Here is a 17,243-nt window from a genome sequence, read left to right on the forward strand (position 1 = left end):
TCTACCTTACAAATCTGACCAGACCAGAGGATGTACACTGGTACAGATAGGAACTGGAAAAACAGGGAATCCAGGGCAGATGATCCTTTCAGGATCAATGGTATGAGTGGCGATACTGGGAGGGTGGAGGGAGGGTGGGATGGAAAGGGGGAACTGATTACAAGGATCTGCCTCCCTTTGGGACGGACAACAGAAAAGTGGGTGAAGGGTGGACGTTGGACAGGGCAATATGATCAAATAATTTATAAATTATCAAGAGTTCATGAGGGAGGGGGGAGTGGGGAGGGAGGGGAAAAATGAGGACCTGATGCCAGGGGTTTAGGTGGAGAGCAAATGTTCTGAGAATGATGAGGGCAATAAATGTACAAGTGTGCTTTACATAATTGATATATGTATGGATTGGGATAAGAGTTGTATGAGCCCCTAATGAAAACAATTAAAAAGAAAGCATACATAACAATCACAGGGAGCTTATTTAAAAGAAGTTTTAGGAAAATAATAAAATGCATTAATAAGGAAATAAGGCCAGGAAAGTTGTGCCATACCTGAAATCCAACATGTTCAAAAGTGTAACTATCTACTCCACAATCCTCAACTTTGCTTTATACACTATTTTGATAAAGACTACCACCATACCATTTTTAATAACAATTACTCAATTCAGAAATCTAGGAATAATTTCCCGTTTCTCCTCCCCATCCCTTGATATGCAGTTGAAAAGTTTCTAATATGTCTATCATCTGTTACTCTCTGTATCCACAGCAATTAGGATTTAGATGCGGCTTTTTATCACTTAATTGAGTAATTTTGATGGTCTAGCTGTAACCTCCATTTGCTGCCCTTCATTCTTCCAGTTTATCGCCTATGGTATCAGCAGCTCTCTTTTTTAAACTGGAGCTGGTCACGTTATATCTTAGCCTTTCTTGTAATGGTTTCCTATTGTGTATGCAATAAAATTCTTTAAACAGTGAGATATAGTCCATTACTGTGGTCCATTTGACCATACATAAGCCCTTATGTGATGTACTAAACTCCAGCCTCTATGCCTGTGTTTATAATCCCATTTTGGAGGGAGTTCTCCGTTACAGAACTAAGGTGGGTGGGACATATTCTGATTCGCCCCCCCCCCCTTAGTCAAGGGTGTGACTTAAGTCCCCACATTTTGCTTCCTTGGGGGTAAGATCTATTGAAAGACAAAAAACCACAGCTCCATCAAAGCTATTCTGTATATAAAGGGTCATCTCAGAAGCAAGATAGTGCTTGCCTCAGCAGTACATATACCCAAACTGGAACAATACAAAAAAGATTAGCAAGGTCTCTGCACAAGAATGACACACAAATCTGTCCAGTATTCCACATTTTAAATTACCTGGGAGCACAGAAGGGGAGGGTAGAGTAAATGGGGAGACAATAGCAATGGACACAAGAAGGAAGAGAATGTTCCAAAATTGTAGTCATGATTGCACAACCCCTCTTAATATGGTTGAACTATTGAATTTCACAATGTGTTACGTATCGCGCAATAAAACTAATTTTCTTAAGTTGATACACCCACACAAAAGGAGAATTCTGACACAATGTGAAAAATATACAAATGTTTTGTATGGGTCAATTTGTATGCATATTGTCAAACAGGAACCTAACTTGCTGTGTTAGTTATCACCCAAAACACAATAAATTAATATTACTTCAAAAAAGAAAAAGAACAAAGCAGGAGCACATAGCAAAATCCCAAGAAATCAGAAGAAGAGGCACCAGTCTAGCACATTCAAGATCTCTGCTTAAATTGGTAGAGGCCAACACCAGAGGCACCAGAAGCTGCAGCACATGAACCATGGGGTAGAGCAAAACCGAGGCCAGAGGCCTAGGCAAAGAGACCATAAGACATAACAAAGAGCAACCGAAAGTCTATGAGACTGTGGGGCAGAGCAGCAAGTTGGTTTCGTGGCTCATAGCAGAAGCCAAGGAATCGCAAGGCTCAGAAGATGAGGAAAAAAGAGAAATTTGGCTTCTGGCTAAGGAGAGACACTGCTGTGAACCCATGATCATATCCTTAAGATTTATTGATCCTGATTTGTGGTAACATGTTAACTTACTAAGAAAATCCCCATCTTTGAGTTGATAGCAATTCATAGTGACCTTGTAGGACAGGGTAAACTGGTAGAATTGACATCTGTGAGTTCTGTGTGACCACTGCAATTAATTATTGAACCCAGCATAGTAGTTTGCCATCGGAACAATGGTTGGTGTCAGAACAGGAAAAGAAAAGTGGAGGGTGGAGGCATGCCTGACACCTCCATGGGGCAACAGAGAAGTCAGAGGAGGTCAGTTATGGTTTCTGCATTGCTTCTACACAAAAGGCTCTGAAGATCCTGCAGTTCACCTTCTGTAGAAATTCCATCCTGAAAAATCTATCCTACTCTGCTTATCATCTGAATCTCAGTCTGTTTCTTTGCTCCTGTTTTTTTTCCCTCACTCTTCCTGACCTTTAGCCTGCTGCCAAGCACCTAATCATGTTTTAAGACTCAGCTCCAATATCAGCTATTCTACTTAGCCTTTTGCCTTTAGTTTCTATGAAACCTAAATCATAGCAAACAATGTCATGTTTTTACATGGCTTTCCTGTAAGCTACTCATGAGAGAAACAAACCACTTCTGATTTACCTAGCACCTAGCACACTGTTTTGCATATGTTGGCACTTCTTAGAGGTTTTGTTTAATGAAAATATAAATAAGCATTTACCGTGGTAATGGGCTTTGTTTTTTATATGTAGTTGGTAAATTAGAGGGCAAAAAAACAAAACCATCAAGAAGATGGGATTTGTACAGTAGTTGAAATAATGGGCTCAAACAAAGCAATGATTGTGAAGATGGTGCAGGACTGAGAAATGTTTAATTTTGTTATGCATAAGATTTCTATGAGGTGAAACTAACTAAACAGCACATAACAACAACTTCTCAAATGTCCTTAGAACATCATGATGAGGTTACTTATAATCTCTGTTTTAGAAATAGTTAAAAAACCAAAATCCAGTCTGTCTTATTATTTAATGTTGTCACTGAAGTGGATTGTTTTAATAAACAAATTTACTTTCTCATCGTTTAAGATGCTATAAGTTCACATTTTGGATACAAATTCTTAGAGAAGATGCTGAGCCTTTGACAGCTCTGGGAGAAATACTTTTCTTATTATGAGCTTCTGCTCTCCATAAATCTTAAAGTGGCATGGCATCATTCTTACTTAATCTCAGTTTGTTTAATCCGCTCATTATATATTTTGTAACAGATTGACTCAAAATATACTCTACACTAATCAGGACAAAGACAATCCATTCCCTAGTGAGGTTACAACAAGCAGAGAGGTTGGGATTTACAACACATATTTTTGAAAAGCACAATTCAGTCCATAACAGAAACCCACTCTTGTTGATTTTTAATTGCATCTCAAAGTGGTCCTGTAGGACAGTATAGAACTATCCCCTGTCTTCCCCCAAGGGGTGGTTACTAAGTTCAAATTTTTAGTCTTTCAGTTACCAAATACTTAACCCTGCACCACTAGGGCATCTTTGCAAAGAATTAAGAAACCCGAATTGCATTGTGTAGAGTGCTAATTTTCCTAAAGAGACAGAATTTCAAATAGGAAGAAAAGCTGCTTGCAGCACAGTTGCTCTGCGTTACATTATTTATTGAGATAATGAGTCGTATATGTGTTAATATGAAGTATTATGCTGATAATACTGCTGGTGATAGCCTTTGACTACTATGTAAAACAAAATAAAAAGCTATCCTGCTCAGATGTTGTTATTCTTATATCTTTGATACTAAAATGCTTGCAGGAAAAAATAACTTTGTATGAAGCAATTGAACTCTAACCATTTTCCCCTCCTATTGAAATAATTTTTTATAATATGATTTTAGACAACATGTGGATCCTTAAGTAATAGGAGTGCACTCCAGAAATACCAGTGGGCAGACCCCCATTCCCTCAAAATCAATAGCACTCCGTAAGTGCTTGTTGTAGATTCTCTAACAGCAGGACTCAGGAATGACAAAAATGAACATTCCAGAAATATAGGCGTGAGTGACCTATGACAGCCCAAAGAATTTAGAAAAAACGTACATAACAGCTTCCCCTTAACCAGTGTCCTTCAATACCCAAACCCTGAAACAGTCCACTCGATAAGAGTAGAAAGAATATAATGGAAAATATATTTGGAAGTCCTTCATCTGTAATAAGAAAAGCATGCAGGGAAAATGACTATACTGTATAAGAAAAACAACTCAATATAGCACTGGTTACACTGGAAAGAAATAAAATATCTTCTTTTTTTAATTTAAAAATTTTTTATTTCAAATACCTTCTTTAATGTGATTTAAAAAGAAAAAATGTTGTCACATTGAGGACTATAGTACTAGGCCAGATCCAGGCCATGGTTTTTCCAATAGCCTCATACCTATACAAAAGTTGGACAATGAATAAGAAAGGCCAGAGAAGAACCAGTGTTTTTCAGTTACAATATTAGCAAAGATTGACTGTATCGTGGCTGCCAGAGAATGAACAGATCTATATTGGAAGTACAGTTAGAATACTCCTTAGAAGCAAGGATGGTAAGAGACTTTGCTCATGGGAGGACCTGAAACCCATTATGCTGAGTGAAGTTAGTCAATCACAAAAGGACAAGTATTATATGAGTCCATTACTATAAGGAGAAACACTAATTGTTCAAATATAAGGGACCAATTCCCAAATAGAGGGGTGGAAAGTCTGCCCACTGGCCACAAACCATATATCACCGTCCTTATGTGCAATTCAAAAGAACCACCTCAAGGGAGGAGACTTCACATTGGCTGGGGCCAATCCTTCAAGGAGAGGGGAAAGGAGAAGACCGTAGTGGAAAAATGGGGAGGCTCAACCTCACATCAGGAAGGGCTGCTAAACAAGAATTGTAGGGAATTTGAGGGTAAAATCAACCCAGTTTTATGGTCCTCGGCATTTTAACGAATTTAAACACTTGCCTTACTAGAAACATGACATCCACTAAAGGTCACACCAGAAGGACTTGGTGTAGAAGCCTGACTGTAAAAACTGATCTGCCTTAAAACCACTTATACCCTTGGACTTAGGACTGAAACACTCTAATAGGAGAGGTTGCAAGGGATAGCCAACCCAAGACTATGGAAATGGCAGTTGTTGGACTTTGGTTAGGACTCCTGGCTTAGTGGATGTCCAATGAAAGGAGAACCAGACCACCATATATTTAATGCCTCAATGATCCTGGTTGCATTAATGTGACAGGTTTTGGTCTGAGGGGCAAGGTTCTGCTTTTGTAAGAGATGATGCAAGCATTTTCTCCTAGCACTGATTCCCATACTCAATGACACCAGAGCTCAACCAATTAATAAATCAATGTTTACAAAGCAACAACTCATAGTTTGCAGCTCCCAGTTGGACTTTACTCATATAAACTCCTCATATCAATGGTACCTTAAATTCTATACCAATGGATAAATTATTTGTTATGAATGCAATCGCTTTATACCCTGAGGCAGCGGTTCCCCCTTTGGGGGATCGAATAACCCTTTCACAGGAGTTGCCCGTTTCATTACAGTTGTGAAGTAGCAACAAAAATAATGTTATGGTTGGGGGGGTCACCACAACATGAGGAACTTTATTAAAGGGTCGCAGCATTAGGAAGGTTCAGAACCACTGCACTAAGAGAATGTTTCTTTTTTGTTTACAATGTTTTTTGTTGTTTTTATGATCTTGTTGGTTCTGCTTATTGTTTTTTGTCATAGCATGACTGACAAAATAAACAAGAGTCATTCATAACTTGGGACAAGCAGATGGATTCTGGGCTCTCACGAATTCTAGACCCAATAGAGAATGTTTAGTTCTTATAATATAGCCTTGCTCAGTATTCACCTTCATGAAGAAATCACTGAAGCTAAGGGTGCTACAGTAAGTGTGGTAAAGAAAGCAGATAATGCCCTGCTATCAATTGGAATAGTGTCTGGGTTCTTAAAAGCTTGGATTCAAACAAGCAGCTCTCTAAGTGAGGCGACAACTAAGTCCACACAGAAGTAGCACACCAACCTGTGTAATCCAAAGATGCAAAATAACAAAATCCAAATATGATGAAGGGAAAATCTATCAGAGTTTAAATTGTGAATCTGTGAATTTTCAACTTGCAGAAGGGCATGGAGGACGGTGGGAACCCAAAATCCATCTGTAGACCATGTAGTCAGATGAAGCCTCTGACAGAGGTACTCAGCAGCTTTACTAGCAAAGACTATTGTAGACTTGATTATGGTGAATAGAATTATGGTATAAAATGATAATTGTTCAGTTGACCTCTCTCTTGACCTGACAACCTGAATTTGCTCTAGGCTCAAATATTTCTCACTTGGTCCATGACAGGTATTTCTTCTCCAGGTTTTCAAATAATGTTATTGGTCTTTATTGGTCTTTTCTTTCTTACTCTTTATTTTTATCTTTATATTATTATTATTATCTTCTTTCTGTTTCATTTTGTTTTTGTTTTTATTGTTTCTTTTAGGTTTCCCAGTTTATGACGCCTAGGAGTGGATGGAAGGCTGCAATCCTTGAGGGACTGTCTCCAATTCCAAGTGCGTGGACCTCTCCCCCCACCAGAAGAATGCACTTCAAAGGACAGGACTGAAACTGCAGCTTGGGGAGAGGAGTGCTTTTGATCAGGAGCAAATGAAGAAGAAAGAAGAGAGTGGAACACTTCCTAGCCTACCAAACCTGGAGGATGACATTCTGCGTCAGAGCAGCCAATGCACACAGAGGACCGTAGGGCCTGCCCCACCACAAGACACAACATCCCTCACTGACCCATAGCGCTACAGGGACAACACTGGAGACACAATGCGGAACTGTGCAATATCTGACCCCACCACACTGGGGCAAAACACTAAGGGCATGTCTCACAACAGAGCAGCAAAGGGGGCAAAGCAATGAAGTTCCTAAGGAATCCCAAAAATAAACTTCATGGGTAGGGCGTAACACTTCATCAGACTTGACTGGAAAACACTCATAAAGGTCAACAAACAGACCTGGAACTATTTATAGGCTTTTTCCTTTTTTTGCTGTTGTTGTTGCTGTTTTGTTTTCTTTTGTTATTATATTTTTCTTCATCTTGTTTTTGTGTTCATTGTTGTCCCTGCATGTCTATCTAGATAAGATAGGTAGGATAAACTATCCAAAGGAGAAAACAATGGGAGCGACAGTTCTGGAGTGGTGGTGGGGGAGACACATGAGAGGGGGACGTGGGGAAAAAGAAGGGAGTGCCAACAAACCCAGGGACAAGGGAACAGCAAGTAATCTAAAATTGATGGCCAGGAGGGCATAGGATGCCTGGTGGGGTTTGATCAAGGGCAATGTAGCTGAGAGGAATTACTGAAACCCGAATGAAGGTTGAACATGACAGTGAGACAAGAGGATAGTAAAAGGAAATAGAGGAAAGAACTCGGAGGCAAAGGACATTTATAGAGGTATAAATACAGGTGTGTACATAAGTAAATACATTTATGTATAATGATAGGGATATAGTTCTATGTACATATATTTATATGTTAAGTAGTAAGGCAGCAGATGGACTTTGGGTCTCCACTCAAATACTCCCTCAATGCAAGAACACTTTGTTCTAATAACCTGGCATTTTGCTATGCTCACCTTCCAGACACAATCACCAAAAACAAAATGGGTGCACAGCAAATGTGGGTCCTGCGGGTCATCAACAACGTGGATACCTGAAAGAGGGACTGGGAATGAAGAGGGGCAAGAGATGCGAGAAATGGAGACAAGACAGGAGTCTGATCAAGTCTCGTTTATTGAACAAAAGGCAGAGGCTTAAATAGCCAGCGAAGGGCGGGCACCATTACATCATATGGAAATAAGGTATAGTTGGTGGGTAGCCAATAGTCACGCACCTACCAAATAAGGAATAAATGGAGGGCAATTGTGCTCAAACTGGTCCGCATGCTAATGAGGTATACTGGACGCCTGGCGGAAGTGCCGCCAGGCGTGTGTTGTCCAATGAACGTAGCGGCTGCTTGCAATTGAGCACCAATCATAACAAAGGTCAAGTAACTAATAACTACAGGTAAAACAAAGGCAGGAAGATCACTGGGCGCAATTTATATGACAGGAAACCGAGAGTAAATACATAAAGGTTGTATATGGCATTGATCCAAGGCTGAGGGACATGCAGTTCCCTACAGTGAAGAAAGCTGATGGTGCCATGCTATAAAAAGATATCGTGTCTGGGGTATTAAAGGCTTGAAAATAAATAAGCAGCCATCTAGTTGAGAGCAACACCAGCCTGTGTGGTCATGAGGTGTTGAAGGGATCAGGTATCAGGCATTAAAGACCCAAAACAAAAAATCATATTGATGTGGATGAAGGGAAGGGCGAAATGGAGACCCAAAGCCCATCTGTAGGCAATTGGACATTCCCTTAACAGAAGGATCACAAGGAAGAGACAAGTCAACTGCAATATAGCATCAATGAAACACACCACCTTCTTCTAGTTCTTTAATACTTTCTCCTACCCCCACTGTCATGATCCCAATTCTACCTTACAAATCCGGCTAAATCAGAGAATATACACTGGTATAGACAAGAGCTTGAAATGCCAAAATTCAGGACAGATAAACCCCTCAGGACAAATAATGAGAGTAGCGATACCAGGAGGGTGAGGGTAAGGGTAAGGTTGAGGGGAGAAAAGAGGAACCGATTGCAATGATCGACGTATAACCACCACCACCCCCAGGGGTACAGATAACAGAAAAGTGAGTGAAGGGAGACAATGGTCGGTGTAAGACACGAAAAAATAATAATAATTTATAAATTATAAAGGACTCATGAGGGAGGGAGGGATGGAGGGTGGGGGTGGAGGGAAAAATGAGCTGATGCCAAGGGTTCAAATAGAAAGCAAATGTTTTGAGAGTGATGATGGCAACAAATATACAAATATGCTTGACACAACAGATGTATATATGGATTGCGATGAGTTGTACAAGCCCCAATAAAATTATTTTTTTTTAAAAAAGAAGGCTGTAACCCTTATAGGAAGGAATGCTGTTGATGTTGTGGTTTAAGCTTTAGACTGCTAACTACAAATCCATGGTTCACACCTGCTTGCAGCTCCATGAGATAAAGATAAGGCCATCTGCTCCAGTAAAGAATTTCAGTGTTGGAAGCTCTATATAGGGTGGTTATGTATTGAGCTGCTAACCACAAGGTCAACAGTTCAAAACTACCATCAAGTCTTCAGGGCAAAGGTGATGCTTTTTCCCCCCATAAAGAATCTCAGAAACCCACAGGCATAGTTCTAACCTATCCTGTAAGACTGCTGTGAGCTAGAATTAACCTGATGGCAGTGGGATTGCGTTAGTTTTTTGTTTTAATGGATCTGAATCAACCTGAAAACAGTGGGTTTGTTTTTGTAGTTTTTAAATCTTTGGGGAAGCAGATCATCGGGTCTTTCCCCCTCAGTCCTTCAGGATGGCTTTAAACCTCCAAACTTTCAGTTAGCAGATGAGCATGTAACCATTGTAATTCCAGGGCTCATCTAGAAAGAACCATCACTTTAATGAATGATGCTGGCTTAATCATAGCCCTAATCTAAGAACAATTAGTTTTTTTAAATTATTGGCACACAATCTACATATCATAAAATAATAGTTCAATCATATCAAGATAAGTTGTTCAATTACTACCACAATCAATTTTACAATATTTTCTTCTTTCTTGTACTCATTGTTATTAGCTCCCCATTTCTCGCCAACTTCTCCTGCCGTACCCCGAAGAAACCATTAATCTGGTTACTGTCTCTATCTATCTACCTATCCTGGATTTCATATGCATAAAAACATACAAAAACAAAATAAAAAACAACCTCAACCAAAATTAAAGTAGAAAATACTAAAAGGTAGAACAACTTTAAAATGGGTCAAAAGGGAGATCAAATGATAAGGCATTAAATTTTAATCTAACTCCATCTGCCACAATCCACGTTCCAATGCACTGTGTATAATAGCAAGGCTCTTCATGTCCCTGGTCTATGGTACAGAGAAGGCTTAATATGTGTGTTCCTTCACTTTTTTAAAAAACGGAAACAGTTCTTATGGCATAGTCCTGCCTGATACTTACCTTCATGTAGAGATCACTGAAGATACGGGTGCTATAGCAAAGTGTGGTGAAGAAATCAGATAGTGTCTAGTTATCACAAAGAATAGTGCCTAGGTCTTAGAGGTTTGTCATAAAACAATCAGCCAATTAAGTGAAATGTCAGCTAAATCCACACAGTAGCACACCAACTTCTGTGATCTAAGAACTATAAATATAAAATCCAAATCTAGATGAGGTTACAGTATTAGAGCTTAAAATTCTGAACACCCAGTTGTGCAGAAGGTTATGGATGAGAGTGAAACCCAAAATCTATTTACAGAGAATGACTTTGCTCTCAGACAGAGTACATTATAAGGTAGATATTTACAGATGAAGTGAGGTTAAAAATGGTACACCTTGTCATTTGATCCAATGTTTTTCCCCTCAGTTTTTATTAATTTCTACTTTCTTTTCTATTATTCTATTTTGATTCATTCTTTCATTAATGCTGGGTTGTTTTGATTTTTAGTATGAAATTCAAGACAAGTAAATCTACAGACACAGTAACTGGATTAATAGTTTCCCAGGAGTATGGCAGGGGAGGTTGGTGGGAAATGGGGAGCTATGAATGATGCTAGCTTAATCATAGCCCTAAACAATGAATAGAAGAAAGATAAATGCCCTAAAGTTTACTGTGGTGATGGTCTCACAACTCTTTTTAATATGACTGAACTATTGAGATGTATGATATGTGAATTATGTGCTAATAAAACGTTAAATAAATACAAGGTGCCAGAGTACTTACTAGATGCAAAAGAATGAAGCTGGAACTATACTTCAAACCACATAGAAAAATTAAATCAAATGGATCAAGGGCCTAAACATAAGAACTAAAACCTAATGCTCTTAGAGAAAACATAAGGGAAACTGCAACCTAATTTTTGACAATAGTTTCTTAGCTATGACAACAAAGGCAAAAGCATCAAAAGACAAATTGAACTTTATCAAAAGTAAGAGCTTTTATAAATAAAAGAATTTTAGTAAAGATATAACTCATAAAATAAGAGAAAATATTTGGTAGTCATATATCTGTCAGATCAGGATTTAATATCTAGTATATAAAGAACTCAAACAACTCTAACAAAAAGGCAACACAACTTTCTTTAATGAGCAATGGACATTTCTCTAAAGTATAACTCCAAAACCAAACTTAATGCCATTGAGTCCATTCTGACTCATGGGGCCCTTCAGGACTGACTAGGACTGCTCCTATAGGTCTCTGAGGCTAAATCTTTACAAGAATATAAGGTTACATCTTTCTCCTGTGATGTGACTGGTGATTTCTAATTGCCAATCTGGCGGTTAACAGCTCAACATGTAACCTACTATGCCACCAGGGCTCATCAAGAAGATATATAAATGACTAATAAGCACATTAGAAAATATTCAACATCATAAATCACTAGGGAAATGCAAATATAGGGCTTCCGAGGCTTTTAATATTTATTGGAGCACACAGGCTCAATTTTCTGCAATGAAGTGGCTGATGAATTTGAACTGCCATTAGGATGGACAGTACCAGAAAAACAGAAACATTAAGTGTTGGAGAGGATATAGAGCAATTGGAACCTTCAATCATTGCTACTGGAAATGTAAAATGATGTGTAACTGGAAAATAGTTTGATGGTTCCTCAGAAACTTAAAATATAAAATTATCATAGGAGCCAGAAATTCTACTTCTAGATATATACCCAAAAGACATGAAAGCAGGAACTCAAACAGATATTATACACCATTATTCGTTGCATCATTATTCAAAATAGTCAAAAGGGAAAAATAACCAAAGTGTCCATCAAAGAATGAATGGATAACCAAAAAGTGGTCTAGCCATACAATGAAACATAATTTTGCCACAGAGAAATGTAGTCCTGGTACATAATACAACATAGATGAACCTTGAAAACATTATTTTGAGAAAAATAAGTTAGACAAAAAAAACGATACTCTATGATTCCACTGATATGAAATACTGACAATAGGCAAGTGCACAGAGAAAAAAATTTATTAATAGCAATCAGAGGTAAACAAGGGACCATCTAACTGAGAAACAACAAAGCCCACATGGAAAATGCACACCAGCCTGTGAGATGACAAAGCATCGAAGGGATCAGGTATCAGGCATCAAAGACCCAAAAATTAAAATCATAGCATTGTGAATGAGGGGGAGTGCAGAGTGGGGACCCAGGGCCCATCTGGGGGAAATTGTACATCCCTTTGCAGAAGGGCTGTGGGGAGGTGAAGAGCCAGTCAGAGTGCAGTGCAGCAACGATGAAACATACAATTTCCCTCTAGTTCTTAAATGCTTCTCCCCCCCCCCCAACTATCATGATCCCAATTCTAGCTTACATATCCAGCTGGACCGGAGGATGTACACTGGCACAGATAGGAACTGGAAATACAAGGAATCCAGGACAGGTGAACCCCTCAGGATCAGTGGTGAGAGTGGCAATATCGGGAGGGTGGAGGAAGGGTGAGGGAGAAAGGGGAAACAGATGACAAGGTCTACATATAATCTCCTCCCTGGAGGACAGACAGCGGAGAACTGGGTGAGGGAGATGTCGGATGGTGTAAGATATGATAAAATAATAATTATTTATAAATTATCAAGGGTTCATGGGGAGGGTGGAACAGGGAGGGAGAGGAAAAATGAGGAGCTGATACCAAGGGCTCAAGTAGAAAGCAGATGACTTGAGAATGATGATGGCAACATATGTACGAATATTCTGGACACAAATACTGTATGTATGGATTGTGAAAAGAGTTGTATGAGCCCCTGATAAAATGATTTAAAAAATAAAATATTGATGGGTTGGAATAAACCCAGCAAAACCTCAGAAGAAAACAAATAGCAATCAGAGGTTGGGAGAAGGCAGTTATCACTTAAGAAACTTGTGATTTTAAAACACTCAGCTTCTAACCAAAAGGTTCGTAGTTCTAGCCCACCAATAATAACTCTAAAGGAAAAAACATGTGGCAATCTGGTTCCATAAAGAATTATAGCCCTGGAAACTTTATGGAGCAGTTCTACTCTGTCCTAAGACTTGGGAATCACTTGATGGGCCATGTGCTTGGTATTCTTTACTGGGTGTTGAGTTTTGTTAAAGGGATGAAGGCATTAGAGAATATGATGGTTGAATGACAGGGTAATTAGTGCCATTGAATTGTATACTCAAAATGGATTGTTCAACACGAAGAGTATAATCAAAGGCACTGAATAATAGGTATAAAAGTTGTGAACTGGTGAATATTTTGATTGTGTATATTTTGCCAAAATGATAAATTTAAAAATTACCTAAATAATGATGAGTATGGGGGAAAATAAAACTGATTGAGGTATCATTCTTGATATGGCAGAACTATTGAACTGTATGATATATGGATGAAAGGGCCAATAAAATGTGGTATTTAAAAAAGATATTTAAAGCAATAATAGCACTGCTTAAGTTCTTTCAAGAGATCATGGTGGTATCGTTGGGCTTCTAACCACAATGTCAGCAGTTTGAACCCACCAGAACCCAAGCCTTTTCAGTAACTCAAAATTTGCTATAGCCTCTCTTCTAAGGAAATTTAACCACACAAGCGCAGTTACCTTTTAAACTTTCTCCCCAATAGAAAGATATCCAGAATATTAAGGAACTATTAAAATATGAGCTCTGTTTATTAATGTGAGAAAATAGCCTTACATTTTAAATGCACGCTACAAGATTTATATATAAACCATATAAAGCATCCATCTGTACCCGACACGCACACATATCTACTTCTAGATATGCTCTACATATGCTTCTACACATACTTGAAGGTCGGTCAGTCAGTCACCTGGGAAGCCCTTGGTTGTCCAGGCTATGCTCCGGCAGCCCAGGGTCACAGGCCTCGGCCGGAGGCGGCTGTGGGCCCGCTTCAGGTAAGAACTAGGGAGGTGAAGGTCGGCACCTGTCCGTGGGGTGAGGGGGACCTTGCCACAGTGCTTGGAGGGGGGGGAACGCTGGAAAACACGTCCAGAGAACGGCAGGTCCCCGGTGTAGTCGTGAGCTCTGGCGTCCGCCACACAGAGGAGCAATGGCGAAAAGTGGGCGCCGCGGACTGTCCAGCCCGGAGGCACCGACGCGCCTCCCGGAGGGTGGCGTCGGCGACCGAGTGCAGGCTGCCTCAGCAGCCCGCGGCCCCCGGCGTCCTCCCCATCTGGTCAGACCCAGAAGGAAGCCGGCGCTCGCCTGCTAGCTCGTTGGCCCTGTCGGCGAGCTCGCTGGCCTGCCAGCAGGTGGACAGGGAGGCGTGGCAGCGCCAACGATGCCGCAGGACCGGAGGAGCTGCACTCGGAGACCGCCCCACCTCCTTGTCCTTTGTGACACTCTCTACCAATCCCAAGCCTGTACTCGCCTCGCTAGCCAATCAGCAAGGGCGGGGGCGGGACTCTGCGAGGGGCACTGGCCGTTGCTCGGTTCCCAAGTTTTCCACAGCAGTTCCGCAAAGGATGTCGGTTAAGAGGTCCCTGAGAGTTTATTATTTATTACTAAGACGCCCATGGATCAGAATGTGAGCTGGAGGCCAGTAACAAAGCCTGCTGGCAATGGCGGTGTTTGCCTCTGGCTGCAAGAGGACAGAGCCTGCATCTCTCTGGTGGTGCTTTGGTGCTGGGGAAGCAGGCTCCAAAGGGCTGCTCTACGTGGGCACTTCCAGAGCCCAGGTCACTCCCCTTGCACTCTGTGCTTTCTTCAGGAAAGTGTTGGGCGGCTAAACCTGAGGATCACTAGCTCTAACTCACCAGCCACTGCGAGAGCGAAAGTGAGGCTATCTGCTCCCGTAAAGCTGTCGTCTTGGGAATCCTAATTAGGTTCTGAGTCAGAATGATTCGATGGCAGTGGGTTTCTTTCTGGCCCGCCTAACTGCCTGTCTGAATGATGGGGGAAGGGGGAACTTGCGGAATTTATCTTTGTGTGCCTGTTTGAAGACAGACAACTTTAGGTCTCAATCATTGATTCCTCAGGAATGCATTGAGGACTATGGGCGCATTGGGTTGCCAAATTCCAGCACTTAATAAACCCAGCAGCCACTCATTCTACACCCATTACAATGGGCTGAGGCTGGGTGCAAACTATAGCAGCCTTCAAAATGACACACATCCTCGAACCTGCAATGGGACTCCACTACTTACGTGTTCATTCTCCCACAGGTGATTCCAAACTCACCTTTAGAACCTTCCCAATCCAGATGACCTAATCTACTTCAATAGGTGTGTCACTCACCTGACTTCACAAACCTGATATTTATGAACCTCCTGCATGTTCACTCATCCTCACCTTGTGACAGGGATCGGGCTAAGATGAACTCCAATAACTAATTGTGATATCTCATCCCATCTCATTCTCTGAGAATTGAGGTCTCACACAGCAATTTATCTCCACAATTCAAAACACAAAAGCACACACTGAAGTATAGGTATGATTGAGGCACAGGATTTCAGTGTCTCTTGCTACTGGTTCTCACATTGTATATAAACTTAATGTTAAACAAATTGGAATCAAAGAGAGATCTTAATTATTTTTGTATATCATATTCTAATATGGTACCTGTTATTGAGTCTTACAGAGAGTAAAAAAAAATCAGCTTTTGAACCAATTCTCCACTTTAGTCACAGGCATTAAAGTGAGGCAAATTAAAGTCTTGGGTTCCAACATAGAAGCTTTGTTACCTAGACCAAATCATCATTAACACCACCTTCCAGCTACCATTTGTCAAGTGCCAGATAGTTAATTCCAGTACCAACCTTGAAGGATAGGAAGGGGGTATACAAAGAACTCCTACTTTACAAAGGAGGAAACGGAAGTTAAGAGGTGAAATGAAACAGTGGGCACACCTGACCAGTGGGAGCTTAATTCTACCAATGGTTCTCATTTCTAAATAGTGAGGCAGTAAAGATTGAAATTGCTAGATATTGGTGGCTTCGTGATTGGTAAGGCTAACCTGGGTGGTCTAGAACCTTGTGACATGCACGGTTCAGGTTGAATACTTAGCACCAAGATACCACACAATAGGAAAACACAGACACAAATGGGAGTCAGCCCTATTGTGGCAACAACACAGAAAACGAACTGTGCCATCAGTGTAGAAAGTTAAATTGACAGTGATATTCTAAATCAGGGATGGAGAACTTTTTTTCTGCCAAGGCCATTTGGATATTTGTAACACTATTTGAGGGCCATACAAAATTATCAACTTAAAACTTGGCCTGGTATTTTTGTTCAAACATTTGATGGTCTCATTCCTAATGTGATGGCTGGAGCTGTTCTCTTTGGTGCGATGTAATGTTAGCCAGTACTGATGACTTCACAGGCATTAAATGGCTCACAGGCCACATGTTCCTACCCCTGCTCTAAACCAAAAACAAGCCCACTGCCACACATTCCAACTCACAGTGAACAGAGTAACCTGCTCCAGAGCATTTCTGAAGATGAAACTCTTTACTGAAGACAGCTGGTGGATTCAAAACACTGTGTAGTCAGCAGCGCAAAGCTTAACCCATTGCACAATCAGAGCTCTTTGTGCTGTTCTGCTGGCTTCCATTTGTTTCCAGCCTCAAAGTTCTTCTCTCTGCTGTTTCCTAGGTTCATTCAGCCTCCTTTGTAAGGCAATGCAAACCTCTAAGGAAGGGAAATGGAAGTCTTGGAACAAGGAAGGGTCTATAAACTTCTGTAAGGGGCCAGTCAGAAAACATTTTTAGGCTTTATAAGCCCTGGTAGCAGTGAGTGGCTGCTAACCAAAAGGTTGGTGGTTTAAATCCACCAGCCTCTCCCATGAAAAAGATGTAGCATGCGTACTGCGACACAGGACAATACTGGGGACACAGAACAGGAACGAGTCCAGTCTGACCACCCCCACAGTGGGGCGAACTAAAAAGGGTACATAACAGATCAGCAATGGGAGAAAAGCCAAGCCACAAAACCCGTGAGAAGCCCCCAAAATAAACTTCAGGTTAGGAGGGGCAGTTCCCTGAATGCCCCAGGACCAGTGAGGAGAAAATCATAAAGGTCAGAGAACAGACCTGGAAT

At 40.7% G+C, this 17,243-nt stretch overlaps 1 protein-coding gene and 1 non-coding gene across 2 annotated transcripts in view; one reads left to right on the forward strand and one right to left on the reverse strand.

The window, feature by feature from the left end:
* The window catches only part of ZFAND4 (zinc finger AN1-type containing 4), a 107,999-nt gene extending 92,799 nt beyond the window's left edge, over positions 1-15,200 (reverse strand). The window contains exon 1 of the mRNA XM_075527916.1: positions 14,014-15,200. The gene's annotated coding sequence lies outside the window, so the exon portion shown is untranslated. The remainder of the gene's footprint in view (positions 1-14,013) is intronic.
* On the forward strand, positions 1,257-1,363 carry LOC142423560 (U6 spliceosomal RNA). Its single transcript, XR_012779189.1, has one exon. It is a non-coding gene; the product is annotated as a U6 spliceosomal RNA (small nuclear RNA).
* Positions 15,201-17,243: the final 2,043 nt, after the last annotated feature.

This window comes from Tenrec ecaudatus, chromosome 12 (assembly GCF_050624435.1).
Source record: "Tenrec ecaudatus isolate mTenEca1 chromosome 12, mTenEca1.hap1, whole genome shotgun sequence".
NCBI classification, from domain to species: Eukaryota; Metazoa; Chordata; class Mammalia; order Afrosoricida; family Tenrecidae; genus Tenrec; species Tenrec ecaudatus.